Below are 17355 nucleotides of genomic sequence, written 5' to 3'. Positions count from 1 at the left end.
TTGGTCTCCATACTTAAGAAAAGACATACTTGCTCTCGAGGCAGTACAAAGAAGGTTCACTCGGTTAATCCCGGGGATGAGGGGGCGGACATATGAGGAGAGGTTGAGTAGATTGGGACTCTACTCATTGGAGTTCAGAAGAATGAGAGGCGATCTTATTGAAACATATAAGATTGTGAAGGGGCTTGATCGGGTGGATGCGGTGAGGATGTTCCCAAGGATGGGTGAAACTAGAACTAGGGGGCATAATCTTAGAATAAGGGGCTGCTCCTTCAAAACTGAGATGAGGGGAAACTTCTTCACTCAGAGGGTAGTAGGTCTGTGGAATTTGCTGCCCCAGGAAGCTGTGGAAGCTACATCATTGAATAAATTCAAAACAGAAATCGACAGTTTCCTAGAAGTAAAGGGAATTAGGGGTTACAGGGAGCGGGCAGGAAATTGGACATGAATTTAGATTTGAGGTTAGGATCAGATCAGCCATGATCTTATTAAATGGCGGAGCAGGCTCGAAGGGCCGATTGGCCTACTCCTGCTCCTGCTCCTATTTCTTATGTTCTTATAATCACTCCTACAATTGCTACTAATAACCTGTTTTTGATACGCAGCAGTAAACACTGAAATGAGAATGCTGTTGCAGAAATCTGTGGTATAGTAGATTTGATGTCTAGTGCAGCAGAAACCTTCTCTATTGACCAGTGTGGTAGTACTTTGTTTAAATAGCAAAGACGTTCATATCCTGGATTGTGGGCAGTCCAATCCCACATATTTTTGTTTGTGTGTGACGGTGTGCTGTATCTGACGAAGTTGGTGGTGTCTTTGCTTCCTTGGATTGGAAGTTCCTCAGCTAGCATTGGGATAAAATGTAAGGGAAAGTGACTAGGAATGGGCACTATAACTCAGGAATTTATGGTCTGCAGCAATCGGAACATTCAGACAGCAGGAAAGGTCTTGTTAAATATCAGTGCTCTGTGAGAGGAGGCTGAAAGATGGGGATCCAGAGAATCTGCTCAATTTTCCCTGTCACAAGATCCCTGCAAAGGGTATTCATTAGTTCTTTTCAGGGTCAGTAATGTTCACAATTTTTGAGGCTGGGACGTCCAGGTTTGTGGAAATTTCTTGCGGTTAATTCAAAGCTATTTTCTAATACATTTTGATTTAGACAGACTTCAAAACCAGCCGTCCCTGGTGCTGCATGACTGAGTTACACTGTGTAAAGGAGGGCAATTGGCCATCCCAGAGTCAGGCAACATTTGTAGTGAGAGTCCCAAAAAATAATTGATTAGATTTGATTCATTGGAGATCTGTTCATTGGTTTTGACCTTCCTCCTGATTGAACAGCAACAAGTACAACAACAGTAACTTGTGTTTATATAGCGCCTTTAACATAAAAAAAGTCCCAAGGTGTGTCACAGAAGCGTAACCGGGATATTTTCTGGAAATCCTTCAGCGTGTTAGTTTAGGGAGTCTGTACCTCTTCAATGCCTGGTATCTGAGAAGAGTAAGAGAAAAACCTATAAAAAACCTGGTCCTTCCAGAGCTTGACTTTGAACCTATTCAAGGACCTCTTCTCTTATTAATTTCCCCCAAAAAGTAGACAAAAGTAAGAAGTGGTATAATGTTGAAAAGGCACACTGAGTGTTCTATAACTGAAAGATTCCTGCCCCTCCAAAAATAACTAACAAGCATTAGTAAAAAGTAAGTAAAATGGCTATTTCATGCTTGTTAAGGTCACTAACAATGAACTTGTACAGCATTCCATTATTGCACAATCAAATCCAAAAGTAAATATTTTGCTCTTGGTCAGACCTAATATTAGTGAGTTCACCGAAATGGGAAGATTTTGAATTCAGAAAAGTGACTGGTACAGCAGAGCTTTCTGCTCAAGAGCATGGGTGCAAGAGCAATTAGAAGACATCACCGCTGAGTCTGATTGTCCTCAGCTGACATCCACACAAATGCACTTTTCAGCATGAATCATTGGAAGGCAATCAGGAGTAGTATCCTGTGCTAGCATTGCCCAAGGTTGCTGAAGCAAATTGTACCACAATTTACAGCTCTATGTCACATGGTCCACCACCTGTTCCATACTGTGCCCTCGTATTATGTGCCAGTTTTTTCTTCAGCCAGTCGGTATTGAGACAAGAGCGATTTATGCCATGTGAATTCCTTCCGCAATACATTTCCTTTTTCTCGTGGCAAGTATGCAGCATTTTGTGTAGCCCGACTATATTCACTTCCATCACTTGCGAGATTCGTTCTAACATTTCTCTGAGTCATTACAGTGTTATTACATATATCTTTATCAATAGCTACTTACCTTCATGCCAATGCCTGACCTGGACTTCACAATAATATACATGTCTTACCTTTGTGCAGTTAGTTAATTCATGTGACTTCCTTCAGACCTCTGAGTAGCTGACATTGGCCCTGGAATTCCACAGGGATTCCAGTAGTCTCCTGCCATAATTCTGGTGAGGTTCTAACAAGCCTTGTATGGGGCAGAACTTCTTCTCGCCTCTTACAAGAGGAATGACCGACCGAAGAGGAAGTGGAGGACTCCCTAAGCCGGGAGTTCCTGACCCTGGCCATGGAAGGGCACGCAGTGTGTCACTGGTGCTAGGAATGCCCAGTGAGCTGACCTATACCGGGCCTCCACAAGAATGCAGGTGGGTCCCACTGGTGGGGTCCAGGCCTGGCAGGCAGCAGGAAGTGGAACATTAAAAAAACAAAATTCCTGGATTAGCCCAGTGGCTCGGGGGACGACCAGAGCAGTGCCAGAGTTTGGGGAGGAGGGGGGCCTTGGGAACCCTCACCCCTGCCCCACGAGTATTTGAGTTTCCAGGCACATGGTGCAGATGGACGCCAATGACGTGCCCAAAGTGGCGTAACCGCCAGAATGGCAGCCTGTGGAATTTTGGGACCGTGATGTTTAATGTGAGAAGTTGCCATGTTTGGCATTTCCATATTGAGTCATAGAGTCATAGAGTTATACAGCACGGATAGAGGCCCTTCGGCCCATCGTGTCCGCGCCGGCCATCAGCCCCGTCTACTCAAATCCCATATTCCAGCATTTGGTCCGTAGCCTTGTATGCTATGGCATTTCAAGTGCTCATCCAAATGCTTCTTGAATGTTGTGAGGGTTCCTGCCTCCACAACCCTTTCGGGCAGTGAGTTCCAGACTCCAACCACCCTCTGGGTGAAAAAGTTCTTTCTCAAATCCCCTCTAAACCTCCCGCCTTTTACCTTGAATCTATGTCCCCTTGTTATAGAACCCTCAACGAAGGGAAAAAGCTCCTTAGTATCCATCCTATCTGTGCCCCTCATAATTTTGTACACCTCAATCATGTCCCCCCTCAGCCTCCTCTGCTCCAAGGAAAACAAACCCAATCTTCTCAGTCTCTCTTCATAGCTGAAGCGCTCCAGCCCTGGTAACATCCTGGTGAATCTCCTCTGCACCCTCTCCAAAGCGATCACATCCTTCCTGTAGTGTGGCGACCAGAACTGCACACAGTACTCCAGCTGTGGCCTAACCAGTGTTTTATACAGCTCCATCATAACCTCCTTGCTCTTATATTCTATGCCTCGGCTAATAAAGGCAAGTATCCCATATGCCTTCTTTACCACCTTATCTACCTGTTCCGCCGCCTTCAGGGATCTGTGAACTTGCACACCAAGATCCCTCTGACCCTCTGTCTTGCCTAGGGTCCTCCCATTCATTGTGTATTCCCTTGCCTTGTTAGTCCCTCCAAAGTGCATCACCTCGCACTTTTCCGGGTTAAATTCCATTTGCCACTGTTCCGCCCATCTGACCAACCCATCTATATCGTCCTGCAGACTGAGGCTATCCTCCTCGCTATTTACCACCCTACCAATTTTTGTATCATCAGCGAACTTACTGATCATACCTTTTACATTCATATCCAAGTCATTAATGTAGACCACAAACAGCAAGGGACCCAGCACCGATCCCTGTGGTACCCCACTGGCCACAGGCTTCCAGTCACAAAAACAACCTTCGACCATCACCCTCTGCCTTCTGCCACTAAGCCAGTTTTGTATCCAAAGTGCCAAGGCACCCTGGATTCCATGGGCTCGTACCTTCTTGACCAGTCTCCTGTGGGGGACTTTATCGAAGGCCTTACTGAAATCCATGTATACCACATCCACTGCTTACCCTCATCCACACGCCTAGTCACCCCCTCAAAAAATTCAATCAAATTAGTCAGACATGATCTTCCCTTGACAAAGCCATGTTGACTATCCCTGATTAATCCTTGCTTCTCCAAGTGGAGACTAATTTTGTCCTTCAGAATTTTTTCCAATAATTTTCCTACCACTGATGTTAGGCTCACTGGCCTGTAGTTCCCCGGTTTTTCCCTACTCCCCTTCTTGAATAATGGTACTACATTAGCGGTTCTCCAGTCCTCTGGCACATCCCCTGTGGCCAGAGAGGTTCTGAATATATGTGTTAGAGCCCCCACAATCTCCTCCTTTGCCTCACACAGTAGCCTGGGATACATTTTGTCCGGGCCTGGGGATTTATCCATTTTTAGGCCTGCTAAAACCGCCAATACCTCCTCCCGCTCGATATTAATATGTTCGAGTATATCACAGTCCCCCTGCCGTATTTCTATGTCTACATCGTCCTTCTCCATAGTGAAAACAGATGCAAAAAATTCATTTAGAACCCCTCCTACATCTGCCGGCTCCACACACAGATTGCCATTTTTGTCCCTAATGGACCCTATTTTTTCCCTAGTCATCCTCTTACCCGTAATATACTTATAAAACATCTTAGGATTTTCCTTTATTTTGCTCGCCAGTGTTATTTCATGGCCCCTCCTTGATCTCCTAATTTCTTTTTTAAGTATCCCCCTGCACTTTTTGTACTCCTCTAGGGCTTCCTCTGTCTTTAGCCTTTTGTATCTGCCAAAAGCCCTCCTTTTTTTCCTAATCCATTCTCGTATATCCCCTGACATCCAAGGTTCCCTGGAGTTCTTGGAACCACCCTTGACCTTTACGGGAACATGTTGCCATTGTATGGTCTCAATCTCCCTTCTGAAAGACTCCCATTGCTCCGATGCGGATTTTCCTACAAGCAGCTGATCCCAGTCCATTTTGGCCAGATCCTGCCTTATCCTATTAAAATCGGCCTTCCCCCAATTTAGAACCTTTATTTCCGGCCCCTCCCTGTCCTTTTCCATGACCACCTTAAATCTCACCGAATTATGGTCACTCTCACCAAAGTGCTCACCTACTAGCACTTCTTCCACTTGGCCGGCCACATTCCCTAGAATTAGGTCCAGTACCGCCCCCTCTCTTGTAGGACTTTCTACATGCTGGCTCAAAAAGCTCTCCTGGATGCACGTTAAGAATTTTGTACCCTCTAAGCCTTTTACACTTTGAGTATCCCAGTTAATATTGGGGAAGTTGAAATCCCCCACTATTATTACCCTATTATTTGCACAATTTTCTGAGATTTGCCTACATATCTGTTCCTCTATCTGTTTGGGGGCCTATAGTACACTCCCATCAAAGTGCTTGCCCCCTTTTTGTTTTTAAGCTCCACCCATATGGCCTCATTAGAGGAACCTGCTAATATATCATCCCTCCTTATGGCAGTAATTGATTCTTTAATTAATATTGCGACCCCCCCTCCTCTTATACCTCCCCCTCTGTCTCGCCTGAAGATTCTGTACCCCGGAATATTGAGCTGCCAGTCTTGCCCCTCCCTCAACCATGTCTCTGTGACAGCAACAATATCATACTCCCATGTGTTTATCAACACCTTCAGTTCATCCACCTTATTCGCAAGACTCCTTGCATTAAAATAGATGCCATCCAGCCTTGCCCTCACATATTTGCCCTGTCTTCCAAGCTGACTTGTTTTTTTCTCTATATTTGGCTGCACATCACCCCCTATTGTAGCTCCACTCTGTATCCCATCCCCCTGCCAAGTTAGTTTAAACCCCCCCCAACAGTGCTAGCAAACCTCCCCGCAAGGATATTTGTCCCGCTCTGGTTCAGGTGCAACCCGTCCGACTTGTACAAGTCCCACCTTCCCCAGAAGCAGGCCCAGTGATCCAGGAAACTGAAGCCCTCCCTCCTGCACCAACTCTTTAGCCACGCATTCATCTGTTCTATCCTCCTATTTCTATACTCACTAGCCCGTGGCACTGGGAGTAATCCAGAGATTATAACCTTTGAGGTCCTGCTCTTTAATCTGCTACCTAGCTCCCTAAATTCTTGATGCAGGACCTCATCTCCCTTCCTACCTATGTCGTTGGTCCCAATGTGGACCACGACCTCTGCCTGCTCACCCTCCCCCTTGAGAATGGGGGAGGGTGAGCAGGCAGAGGTCGTGGGGTCCATTCCCTCCCTCCAACAATCTGTTTGCAATACTCCATTACCGAGGCTATCACTACCTGAAGGGTCTGGTTGGAAAAAATCAAACTCTCCTCAAATTTCCTTGAAACATTTTCCACAAATATTGTGTCCTCCACAGAAGGATTATCAAATATTTTGATATTTATAACTAATTAAATGCCTCATTAGCTAGCTGAGAAGTTTTGAAGGACTACTATTATTCATGTATCATTGGCTGCTACTTTTCCATACTGCAAACAACAATTGGACTCTTCAAAACCACAGCTCCCAGCAGGCTTGATAAATTACAATAAAAAAACAGACATTTTTTGCCCACAATTCTTGATTCATGACATTCCAGGACAATGCACTATTGGCTTTCCCTTCCAGCCCACAATTCCCGCTGCTCAAGTCCTACAAATCCATTTGAACTTTAGAACATTCTAAACTGGGATAAATGTGAGAGAACAAGGTTCCTGGGTGAACCCTCAAACCTGGCTCAAGGTCGAAGAGCCGAGGCATTTTAGCTCGGTGACGATTTTTCATATGTTCATCTCCAACCCCAGGACGTGGGATACTTCTGGAAATCCTTCACCGTGTTAGTTTAGGGAGTCTCTGCCTCTTCAATGTCTGGTATCTGAGTAAGAGCAAAAAACCTGATCCTTCCAGAGCTTCACTTTTAGCCTATTCAAATATACACACGACCCTTGCCCACACTCCGGCAGATAGCTTCCCATTGCTGTCATTTATCACAGGTTATCATATAGAGGACACCATGGGCCTACATGTCCACTACCTTACAGAGGTACTAGCTTCTCAATCCAGTCAAGGAGGAGACAAAAAAATTATCTCCCTCTTTCTGACGCATCTGGAAGAATGCCAATTGCTTAATCTCCATGGAAAAATGATGAGATGATACATGTTACAATATCAGGTGCTATGAGCAACCTGCCGGCATTTAGTTTCCCAGTCGATTTCAGAAGGCATTTTTTAAAAAAAATGAATTCTTGTGATTGTGGGTGTCGCTGGCAAGGCCGGCATTTATTGCCCATCCCTATTTGCCCTGAGAAGGTGGTTGTGGGCCGCCTTCTATTTGACTATATTAACTGAGTGGCTTTGCTAGGCCACTTCAGAGGGCAGTTAAGAGTCAACCATGTTCGTGTAGGACAGGAATCACATACAAACCAGACCGCAGGTTTCCGTTCCTAAATTCTGACATGAGTGAACCTGTTGGAATTTTGCAACAATCCGACAGCTTCATGGTCACTTTTAGTGATGCCAGCTTTTTAAAAACTGAAATTAAAGGGGGAATTTTAACCCCAAAGGAGGGGTGGGACAGTGGCCGGGGTGGGGGGGGGGCGTTTAATTCTTAAAAATGGGAAACCGGACCCCAACCTGCCGCAAACGCGCCTGTTTTCGGTTTAACTAGGGTGGGTTGGGGGTGGGCGAGTAACCTGCTCTTAAGAGGCGGGTCAGTCATTTTAATATTTTAATGAGGCTGCGTGCCTCAGAATTTAGTAGCTATTTGGATTTAATGTCTCCTGCACAGGTTTCCCGGGGCTTGGTAAACCCGGCAGCTGAAGGGAGGTGAGAGCTGCCGGATCCAGCAGGAAGGTGCTTTTCCAGCACTGCTTGTGGGCCAGGAGGGGGAGGAGGGCTTCCCCCAAGCTCCCCAAGCAAACCTGCTGTGATCTGCCGCTCTCCCGGAGATCGTCTGACCCCCCACAATGATCCGATGCTGACCCACCCCACCATCTCCAGGCCAACCCCCCGCCGCGATCTGATCCTCCATCCCTGCGATCTCATCCTCCCTCCCTCAGACCTCTCCGGTCCCCAGATGCGGCCTTCTTCCGCAGGCCTTCCCATCTGACAGCCGGCCACCGTCTCATGGCCGGCTGCTGGGCGGGAAACAGAGCAAAAAAATTCAAATGAGGTCCTGCCGTTAAATTCGGCAGGACCTCCGCGTTTCACGTATTCCTGGGCTTCCCGGCCGCTAGCAGTCGCCCCTGCACCCTCCCCGTAAATATCGGGGCCCAAATTCTCAAATTGCCATGGAGGGATTGTAACTCACATTCTCTGGATTATTAGTCCAGTGACATAACCACTACACCATACTATACCCTTCAGAGGGCAGTTAAGAGTCAAGCGCCTAATTGCATAACAGCTTAATCAAAGGGCAAAGCTAATTAGGATCCTGCACTATACTGCTTCATTGGTCTGCTGATTTGAAGCTAGCCGTTCACTATCTCTGATCATATAGTGAATGGAGCTGGCAGGAGGCCAAATTGCCTTAGTAATTGTTGGATAATCGTGGACATTCCCTGTTTGCTGAAGACAAGCAAGCTTCGCAGATTGAGATAAAAGTCCAGCAATTGTTCAATTTGTATTTAATAAATATTGGCGTGCCGTCTATTGGATCTGCTTATCACAATTGTAGGCTGCAACATTCTGTTTCTCAGTTAGTAATCCGGGAGTGGTAGTGACAAGCATCGGGCTAACAGTGTCGTATCAAATTGAAATGATCCTGTTTTATATTCACGTTTCAGTTCTTCCCTATAAAGAAAAAATGAAAGAACTTGCATTTATTTATTATCTTTCATGACCTCAGGACGTCCCAAAGCGCTTTACAACCAATAAAGTACTTTTGCAGTGTAGCCACTTATGTAATGTAGGAAACACAACAGCCAATTTGCACACAGCAAGGTCACAATGAGATAATGACCAGATAATCTGTTTTAGTGATGTTGGTTGTGTATATATGAATCTATATTCCTCATCTGATGTCCAATCCCAATGAAAATTGCTTGCCTGGCATCATAAGGTCAAACTGTGGTACTGCTGTTCTACCCCCATGATATTAGTCATATAATGTAATGTGACCAAAGCTACATTTAGTTTGACTAAATTACTGTAACAGGAGTATTCAGGAAGTGCAGTGATTTCCCCTCCTCGGTTTGATACAGTTGAAGGCTCATGCTGACATTCCAACTTCTATCCTTAGTAAAATAAAATTATTGTGGGAATGTCCTCACCCCTGAAAAGGGGAGAGAGAAGTTGACCGGATCCAAATCTACTTTTAGACCATGGGTTTAGATCATGGTAGGGGTTGGGAGGGTCCCTGACAGAATCTCAGGGGAGTTCACAAGTTCATGAGATTTCTGTCCATCAGTGGCTGGGTATGAGCAGTCTCTCAAAAATTTTGTACTCTATTTTTAAGTGCATTTTTCTGTATTTGTTGACATACTAACAAGGTATTTCTGTTGTTGTATGATAAAACCATTTTCTGCAGTATTGTACTGTTTTCCTTTGGGTAGGTGATACTGTCTTTCAGAAGTTAGGACAAGGGGTGTGTCAATATTTGCATGAGGCCCTTTAGCAACATGTCAATACTTGTATGGGGTCCCCAAGAATGTGCCAATATTTATTGCTTTGTTAATTAACTCTTTCAACATAGAGCTGGATAAGTATTTAATTAGGAATGTGATTGAAGGTCATAGAGATAAGGTTAGGGAGAGACAATCAAGCAAAATGGTTGCTGTCCTGCCAAGACCAAATAAATGTCTGCAGAAAGAACCAGCTAGGGATCAAGGAGATGCAAGGACAGAGGTATTCATAGAATCATACAGCACAGTAGGAGGCCATTCGGCCCATCGTGCTTGTGCCGGCTCTTTGAGAGACCTATTCAATTAGTTCCGATTGATCCCCTGCCCTTTCTGCATGGTCCTGCAAATTTTTCCCCCTTCAAGTATTTATCCAATTCCCTTTTGGAAGTTATTATTGAATCTGCTTCCACCACCCTTTCAGGCAGTGCCTTCCAGATCATAACAACTCGCTGCATAAAAATATTTCTCCTCATATTGCCTCTGATTCTTTTGCCAATTACCTTAAATATGTGTCCTCTGATTACTGAACCTTCTGCCACTGGAAACAGTTTCTCTATTTACTCTATCAAAACCAGTCATGATTTTGAATACCTCAATTAAATCTCCCCTTAACCTTCTCCGCTCTAAGGAGAGCAATCCCAGCTTCTCTAGTCTCTCCATGTAACTGAAGTCCCGCATCCCTGGAACCATTCTAGTAAATCTCCTCTGCACCCTTTCTAAAGCCTTGACATCCTTCCTAAAGTGTGGTGCCCAGAATTGGACACAACACTCCATCTAGGGCCTAACCAGTGATTTATAAATGTTCAGCATAAAATTATACTACTTGGTTTATATTGCCTCTCCTCATTCTTTGTACCAAAATGCATCACCTCACACTCCTCTGTATTAAATTGCATCTACCATGTGTCTGCCCATTTCACCAGTCTGTCTATTCTGGAGTTCCATTAGTTTACCATTAAAGTTAAAGAGCCGTCCTTCATGAGATTAAGTGGGATAAAGTCTAAGATTGGGTAATCAGTACATAGTCTGTGGAATGGACTGAACAGCCTTTTTCTCACTGCATGCTTTCTTATGCTCTTAAGTGCCCAAATTCATTTCACATAGAAGACATATTACAAAATACTTTCATGTGAAAGTGTAGTGTGCTAAGTCACTAAATTACCCAGTGCCAAGGTAACAGTTCCTCTTTTCAATAATTTTGGCAAAAAAAGTAGATATGAGTAGAAAGTGTTGTAAGAAAGTGTCATTGGATGATTCACCCATGATTAGTCCTGACCTGCACATTCGTACCTTTTGTACCATTTCTCCCATTTCTTGAATTCTGGAGACAGAGCTAAGCGATCCCACAACCAATGGATCAGGTCAAAGCTCTGCAGCCCTGTCACATCCGGTCATGAAAGGTGGTGGAAAATTAAGCAACTAATGGGAGGAGGAGGCTCCAAGAACATCCTCATCCTCAATGATGGTGGAGCCCAGCACGTGGGTGCAAAAGACAAGGCTGAAGAGTTTGCAACCATCTTCAGCCAGATGCACCGAGTGGATGATCCATCTCAGCCTCCTCTTGAGATCCCCACCATTACAGATACCAGTCTTCAGCTAATTTGCTTCACTCCACATGATGTCAAGAAAAGGCTGAGTGCACTGGACACACCAAAGGCCCCAACAACATCCTGACTGTAGTGTTGAAGAGCGAGGCACCCAAGCCAACCTGTTCTAGCACAGCTACAATACTGGCATCTACCCAACCATGTGGAATATTGCCCAGGTAGGTTTTCTGAAAAAAAACAGGACAAATCCTACCCGGTCAATTACTCTCCTATCAGTCTACTCTCAATCATCAGCAAAGTGATGGAAGGTGTCGTCAACAGTGCTATCAAGCAGCACTTACTCACCAATAACCTGCTCACCGATGTTCAGTTTGGGTTCCACCAGGACCACTTGGCTCCAGACCTCATTAAAGCCTTGGTCCAAAAATGGACAAAAGAGCTGAATTCCAGAGGTGAGGTGAGAGTGACTGTCCTTGACATCAAGTCAGCATTTGACCAAGTGTGGCACCAAGGAGCCCTAGTAAAACTGAAGTCAATGGGGATCAGGGGGAAAACTCTCCAGTGGCTGGAGTCATACCTAGCACAAAGGAAGATGTTTGTGGATGTTGGAAGCCAATCATCTCAGCCCAGGACATCACTGCAGGAGTTTCTCAGGACAGCATCCTAGGCCCAACCATCTTCAGCTGCTTCATCAATGACCTTCCCTCCATTATAAGGTCAGAGGTGGGGATGTTTGCACAGTGTTCAGCTCCATTCGCAATTCCTCAGATAATAAAGCAGTCCGTGCCCACATGCAGCAAGATCTGGACAACATCCAGGTTTGGGCTGATAAGCGGCAAGTAACATTTGCACTACACAAGTGCCTGGTAATGACAATCTCCGACAAGAGAGAGCCTCACCACCTCCCCCCCTTGACATTCAATGGCATTACGATTGCCAAATCTCCCACCATCAACATACTGGGGGTCACCATTGACCAGAAACTTAACTGGACCAGCCACATAAATGCTGTGGCTACAAGAGCAGGTCAGAGGCTGGGCGAATAGTTCATCTCCTGACTCGCCAAAGTCTCTCCACTATCTACAACGCACAAGTCAGGATTGTGATGGAAGACTCTCCACTTGCCTACAACATTCAAGAGGCTCGACACCATCCAGGACAAAGCAGACAGATTGATTGGCAGCCCATCCACCAGCCTAAACATCCATCCCTTCCACCATCGGTGCACCATGGCTGCAGTGAATACTACCCACAGGATGCACTGTAGCAACTCACCAAGACTTATTTGGTAACACCTCCTTAACCCACAACCTCCTAGAAGGAGAAGGACATCAGGTCCGTCACCTCCAAGTTCCCTTCCAAGTCACACACCAACCTGAATTGGACATATATCATTGGTGTTATAAACTGGATAGCCAGGTGGTGAAGGAAAGAATACTAGAGTCTAATCTTCAGCTGCTTCCAAGCCTTTATTCACAGAGATCCACATTCCCCACACCACACCCTATTTCAGTTCTCTTGTAAATGGATACAAGAAAGTCCCCAATTGATACGCACCACCTAAATACAGTTTACACTAATTGATATAAATCACATGGATACAATTAGCAATCCCCACCTTCATCAACGCTTGGTCAAAATCCTGGAACTCCCTACCTAACAGCAGTGTGGGAGCACCTTCACCACACGGCCTGCAGCGGTTCAACAAGAAGGCCCACCACCATCTTCTCGAGGGTAACTAGAAATGGGCAATAAAAGCTGGCCTTGCCAGCGACACCCACATCCCGAGAATGAAGAAGAAAAATTGCTTCAATAGTAGGGCAAATGCAATTTTGCACAAAGCAAAATCCCTGAAACACCAATGAAATAAATGACCATTTAATCCATGTGGTATTTCCTGAGGTCATCCCTAATTATTTCTTCATGACAAGCTCCTGACTCATATTGGGATTGGAGCTGGGAGCTTGTCACAGGGCAACTACATGTGTCAGCTGCTCTTGAAAACACTGCAGACAAAACTGAAAGGGAGGTGAGCATTACAGGTAAATGGCTGGCGGCAGGGATGGGGTGGGGGACTTGTTGTTTCAGATTGTCCAAAGGTTGCAAATATTTCAAATGTATTTTCCAGCATTTTCAAACATTGAATAGGTCAAAACAAATGGCTGCGAAAAACCAAAGAAGGCAAAATAAATGTGGAAGCAGGAAATGGACTTTGGTGCCATGATGAAGCAGTGTAGCACCAGAATCTTCTGTTTGACGCTTGTAAAAATGGACATGCTGCTACATGAAGTGGGTTCAAGGAAGATTGCCCTGTTTGCATTAAATGCAGCTATGGCTTATTTTCTGTAGGTCCACTATTATCCTGTCTAAAAGGCCTGCCTGAAGATTGCCCTCGGTGCTAAAACAGTGCAGATCTAGCTATGTAGGGTTGATTATATTCCTGGCTGTCCTACGGGAACGGTGCAGGCTGGGGGAGGGGGTTAAAATCGGGTTTAAAAACTTCCCCCCGACTTTTTGGCTTCAGGAAAGGTGCCGGCCCTAGACATGCGGGAGCCTAATTTAAATGGCGAAGTCGCAGTCCGATTACATCATTCAGACATGCACGCCATTTTAGCTGTGGGCCGTCTAAGGCCCTCACATTCCCGGACCCGCCAGCTCCCCCGACCATGATCATTCCCAATTTTCCCCCCCTTCCTGACTTACCTTTCCGGGGACTGTTTCAGTGGGCTCATGGCAGCAGCCTGGCACCGTGCCATTTCCCACTCCTGCCTACCGGCCTCCACGTCATTAACCTGGCTTCAGGCTGGAGTCAGCGTCGGGAGACGCAAATGAGGCCCAGCATTCAAAATCTCCCGGGCCTCGCACTCCGGGGGTACCGGGCAGACTGCTGCCTGCTTCAGGCCCGTCCCTACCCTCGCACCTCCTCCCCCCACCCCCCCGCTCCCTGGTTCCCGCCCCGAGTTAAAATGGACCCCTAAAAATCAAAGGCCGATTTTCCAACCCCCTCCCCCCCAACATCTGTTCTACTACTGTGCTGCCGGCCTTAGCAACCAGAAAATATACCCCAACATTCCCGAGAATGAATTTCTCTCTTTCCAACAAGATAAAAGCTGCAGTGATTTTGTTTTAAAAATCAATGGTAAGAACAGCAAATATCTCTCAGCAAGCTGAGGGCAGTAATTCAGTCTCATTGTTCTGCTTGCCTAACATCAGAAGTGTTCAATCAAATTACTACCTTGTAACTCACGGCCAGCCATCTATTATCTTCAATGTAACACACTTCATGCCAGCTAGCGCTCTATTTTATTCTCCCAACAAGAATGTCCTGTTTTAATGTTCTACAGAAGGAATGACAGGTCAAGGTTAGTCACCGCATACAGCAATGCTTTGTACCTGACCTTATCGACAGAAAAAACAATTTAGTGATGGCATAATATTGGAGAGCAGGACTACTGTTTTCAAGGGTGTACTGGAGCGTACACAAAGGAATGAAATATTGAACGGTCTAATTATTTTAAATCATTATAAAGAAACCTTTGAAATGACTGTTCTGAGGCCTCAGTACTTCAGGGGTTCTTGTCACAACACCGAAGGCTCCTCGCTCTCTCACCTGCTCTCCCTTACTGCAAACTTCCAAAACAGATTTTCTTTCTCCCCCTTTCTCCCACCAGGTTTCTTTTTGCTGTTGCAAGTAGTGCAGGAATGTCATCTCATAAAGGCTAATGGCCCCTTATATTTCCTGTTGGCAGCAAAACAATTATTCTTAGGTACCTTGTTACCATGGGGCTAAAATTTATTACAAATTCCTTTACCGTAGCAGTTCAGCTTTGTTTTAGCTGGGTGGTTGATATGGCACTTGGCCTTTCCTTAGTTGCTTCATTATAGACGTAAACAGAGTTTTGACCAGGACTTGGGATAAACTCAGTTATAACAGGTCATTTGCATCACCTCAGTCTACATAGAATTACATAGAATTTACAGCACAGAAACAGGCCATTTGGCCCAACTGGTCTATGCCGGTGTTTATGCTCCTTATGAGCCTCCTCTCACTGTACTTCATCTAACCCTATCACCATATCTATTCATTCTATTCATATCTCCCTCACGTGTTTATCTAGCTTCCCCTTAAATGCATCTATGCTATTCGCCTCAACTACTCCATGTGGTAGCAAGTTCCACATTCTAACCACTTTCTGAGTAAAGATATTTCTCCTGAATTACGTACTGGGTTTATTAGTGACTATCTTATATTTATGATCCCCAGTTTTGGACTCCCCAACAAATGGAAACATCTTCTCTGCATCTACTCTATGAAACCCCTTCATAATTTTAAAGACCTCTATCAGGTCACCCCTCAGCTTTTTCTTTAAAAACAAAATCACCTCTTTTGATCTCCTTAATTCGCTTTATGCGAACTCTGGGAGGTTTTCAAAAATGTGGCTAAGGCTTGAAACCACAACTTCCTAATTCAGAAGCAAAAGTACTACCAGTTGAACCAACGGACACTTATGGGCTTCGGGTGATCATGAGACTGCACAAACTTATTTTACTTACAACCCTTACAACATACAGAGAGTAGGGCTAGGTTCAAATCAAGGTCCCAAAGCTGAAATGACAGTGATAGCGTGTTTAATCCACTGTGCCACTCAGCGCCATGGGGGGAATCTCAAAAAAGTGAGTCTCACCATTAGAATTTCCTATTAAAAAAACATTAAAGCATTGCAATTAACTCAAACACTTCTTTGATATTTTTCCCTATCTGTTTGCTGTTGGTTTTTTTTCCTTTGGACATTCATTCTTTCATCAGTGAGTTCTGATAATGTGATCTGACTTGGAGGACTTACTGATTCAAACAGTGTAAGTGATCATAATCAGCATCACTGTATATCAGTGTTAAACCAGCGTGCTTGCACCATCAGTTCCATTGGCCCATTAGGCTCAGTAACCCCTCAAACCCATGTCATCACTGTTTAATATATTTTTAAAAACTTGAAGGGGTGTCAAAGGATTGATTCCCTGTTTAAAAGGCAGGCCTTCCAGCCCGAGGAGCATTTAATGAGGCCGGCTGATTTCCCGTGGCTTTGCTCACAGTAAGTCGGATGACACTCTGTTTTATAACGGTAGGAGCATCGTACCATAAGACGTAAAATATGTTATTCTGCTACAAATTGTTCAGCTGCGTTAATGACCTGTCCCTTTAAGATGACAAAAGTTCTAAATGTAAAGAGGCACGTCCTTAGGTCTGTTACAGGCCAATTGCTTTTGGTGGGGAAAGTATGTAGATTGGGCAGGTGCTTGTGAATTTCCATCTCCGGGTCAGAATAAACCAGAGTGAAGTGCCTGCCCTTCCTTCCCTTTTATTTTAATGTTTTTGACACTGAACTGTGACAGATGCTTGCTGGGCACAGGACTTTCATGTAGATTGATTGAAGACTCAGCAAAATGAGGTGCAGTCAAATTTCCAGTAGATTCAAGGAACTGCGTTAGATCCTTAGAGTCTTTGGGTTGTTGTGGACCTTCAATTTACCCTATTTTATGCAAAATGTATGGCAATAGATTAAGCACGGAGATAAATGTTTGTACATTACAAAACTGTTCAGAAGTGAGGCTGATTTCGAAGGTCTGGAAAGGGCTTAGTATCAAAAACAAGTTTTTAAAATTCATTCTTGGGATGTGGGCATCGCTGGCAAGGCCAGCATTTATTGCCCATCCCTAGTTGCCCTTGAGAAGGTGGTGGTGAGCCGCCATCTTTACCCACTGCAGTCCGTGTGGTGAAGTTGCTCCCACAGTGCTGTTAGGAAGGTAGTTCCAGGATTTTGACCCAGCGGCGATGAAGGAACAGCGATATATTTCCAAGCCAGGATGGTGTGTGACTTGGAGGTGGTGTTGTTCCCATGCACCTGCTGCCCTTGTCCTTCTAGGTGGTGGAGGCTGTGGGTTTGGGAGGTGCTGCCACAGAAGCCTTGGCGAGTTGCTGCAGTGTATCCTGTAGATATTACACACTGCAACCATGGTGCGCTGGTGGTGGAGGGAGTGGATATTTAGGCCAGTGGATGGGC

At 45.1% G+C, this 17355-nt stretch overlaps 1 long non-coding RNA gene across 1 annotated transcript; it reads right to left on the bottom strand.

Moving 5' to 3' along the window:
* Window positions 1–137: 137 nt before the first annotated feature.
* Window positions 138–16169, bottom strand: LOC137333909 (uncharacterized). The gene is made up of 3 exons (XR_010966007.1): window positions 16141–16169; window positions 14907–15035; window positions 138–1489 (listed from the first exon to the last, which is right to left on the bottom strand). It is a non-coding gene; the product is annotated as an uncharacterized lncRNA (long non-coding RNA).
* Window positions 16170–17355: the final 1186 nt, after the last annotated feature.

Source organism: Heptranchias perlo, chromosome 17, assembly GCF_035084215.1.
Source record: "Heptranchias perlo isolate sHepPer1 chromosome 17, sHepPer1.hap1, whole genome shotgun sequence".
Lineage (NCBI taxonomy): Eukaryota > Metazoa > Chordata > Chondrichthyes > Hexanchiformes > Hexanchidae > Heptranchias > Heptranchias perlo.
The sequence above is the reverse complement of the archived record's forward strand: the minus strand, read 5'-3'. Positions and strand labels throughout refer to the sequence as shown.